Consider the following 2,036-nt stretch of genomic DNA (forward strand, 5'->3'; position numbering starts at 1 on the left):
AAAAATCTTTGGTTAGATTTTTGAGTTGTAACAATTCTACCGTTGCACTAAGCAGTACTGACATTAGAGCAGTAATGACATTTTCAAGTTTTGCAATGAAAATAACAAGAAGATAATCCTGGGTGAAAGAGTCTTCTATTGATACTCTCATGGACCTCCAAAAACATGTTAGATTTCAAAGTAAGACTTCTGTCCCAGTTGTTCTTTCTGAATGCTCAGGCTGTGATGCCAATGCTGAAAGCACAGGATCCTGGAAAAGGAAAGCTGTATTTCTTGCTCTCAGCTTGTGGTATGATGGTGCCGACACAGTGCAAGCAATCAAAGAGGTGAGTAGATGAGAGGTGTCCAGACTCAAGACAGACAAGCTGTTGAGAAGCCCTTCAGTTCGTATGTACCAGCTGATGCAAACAGCTCATTGTTTCTGAAAACAGATGGCTGCTCACTATCATCTTCAGCTCTAGCTGCACACTGGCCCTGTTCTCACAGGTTAAATAGGCTTATTCACCTGAAAACAACGTGCAAGGAAAAGGACAGTTTTGGTGTGAGCTCATTCCGTGGCTGCACAACCAGAAGAAGAAGAAGAAGCATGAATGTATGTCAAGAGAGAGCAGCATATCTAGTGCAGCTGGGTATGTGTTAAGCCTTTAACACGTAAGAACGTAAGAGTTCTATTTTAGGCCTGAGGAAAGGGAGGAACAGGTAAGGCTCCTGAGGGTTAAAATGAGCACAAATGTTGCAATTAAGAGATATTTTTAAATTAAAGCACATTTTCTCCAGAACTATACTAGAACCTACAAATCTCAGTATTTAACATTAATTTTTAACAAGTGAAAAAGTTGTAACTCAGAACAGGCATATGTCACCTTCTCACAGCAAAGTCAAAGAGCAACAACCTACCAAAGATTGGTACTAAGACTACGGTTGCACAAGACATTAAGTGTTAGCTGTAGGAGTAATTAGGAATTATTCTCTCATGTGTGTTTTCTCTCTTGTAGTTCATTTCTCTCAGCACAGGTGCTTACTGCGTAATTCCATAAGCCAATTAAACATGGCCCAGAAAACTAAAACAGGAGAAAAAGTTGTACTGTTTTCTGACATATTAGTGTGTTTAACTGATTTGCAAAAGTCAGGGAGGGACAGGAGCTTAGGGAGATGGTGATATGGGAGGAGCAGGGATGCTGGACTTGTCTCCTTCAGTGGCAGCACAACACTTAACTGGCTTTCTGTTCAGCTTGGCTCTTCCAGCAAATCCCAAGGAATGAATCAACCACTTCAATTTAAATTTTCTTTCCAAAAGTGAAATAACACTAGAAATTGCAATATCCAACACAGTAATTGAGAAATGCACTCAGCTGATAGATGGACACTGGAACTTTGGCCACCCAGCTCCTGTGATTCTCAGAAGGTCACTACACCAAGCAGGTCAGTCACAGTGTTTCTCATTTTTCTGTCTGTAAAACTCAGAAACTCAGATCTGCTTCCCAGACACACTGTGACCTCAACAGCTACAAGTGGATGTCCCTCCAATGTGCTGCAAAGCTCTAAACCAAAATGCTAACCTCTGCGAAAAACCAGGAAAAGAGGCATTTCTGCTTGGGCACCCAAAGCATAATTTCAGTATTCTTGCCTCTAAATTCTGCAAAGTAGAAGCAATACTATTGTGCTACTGTATAAGAGAGCTGTAAACATAAATTCTGTGTAATGACTTTGAATGAATTAATCTATAATCTGTGAATGATTCAAAGGTTGTAGGGATATAATTCAAAAGACAAAAATCTAAATTCAAAGCAGAGTTTCAATAGTAAATAGCATATAAGACATGTCCGTCTGCAAGAACAAAACAACATATTTAGTTTATCTCCCCAGCACTGTCTGGCTATATCTACCTGAACAGGCCAGTGGAAGGAGATTCTCAAAGGACAGAACCACCATTTTGTCCAGGCCCCTGCACAAAGGCCAGCAGGTTTTACTCCAGACCATTTTCCAAGGTCATTTTCTTTTTCTAATACCTTCCCTAGATAATAGTTTGCTTACAA

The 2,036-nt window shown here is 40.1% G+C and overlaps 1 protein-coding gene across 2 annotated transcripts in view; it reads right to left on the reverse strand.

The window, feature by feature from the left end:
• METTL15 (methyltransferase like 15) overlaps positions 1-2,036 on the reverse strand; it is a 90,983-nt gene that overhangs the window by 77,439 nt on the left and 11,508 nt on the right. The gene's annotated exons all lie outside the window — the stretch shown is intronic.

This window comes from Corvus brachyrhynchos, unplaced genomic scaffold (genome assembly GCF_000691975.1).
Source record: "Corvus brachyrhynchos isolate BGI_N302 unplaced genomic scaffold, ASM69197v1 scaffold281, whole genome shotgun sequence".
Lineage (NCBI taxonomy): Eukaryota > Metazoa > Chordata > Aves > Passeriformes > Corvidae > Corvus > Corvus brachyrhynchos.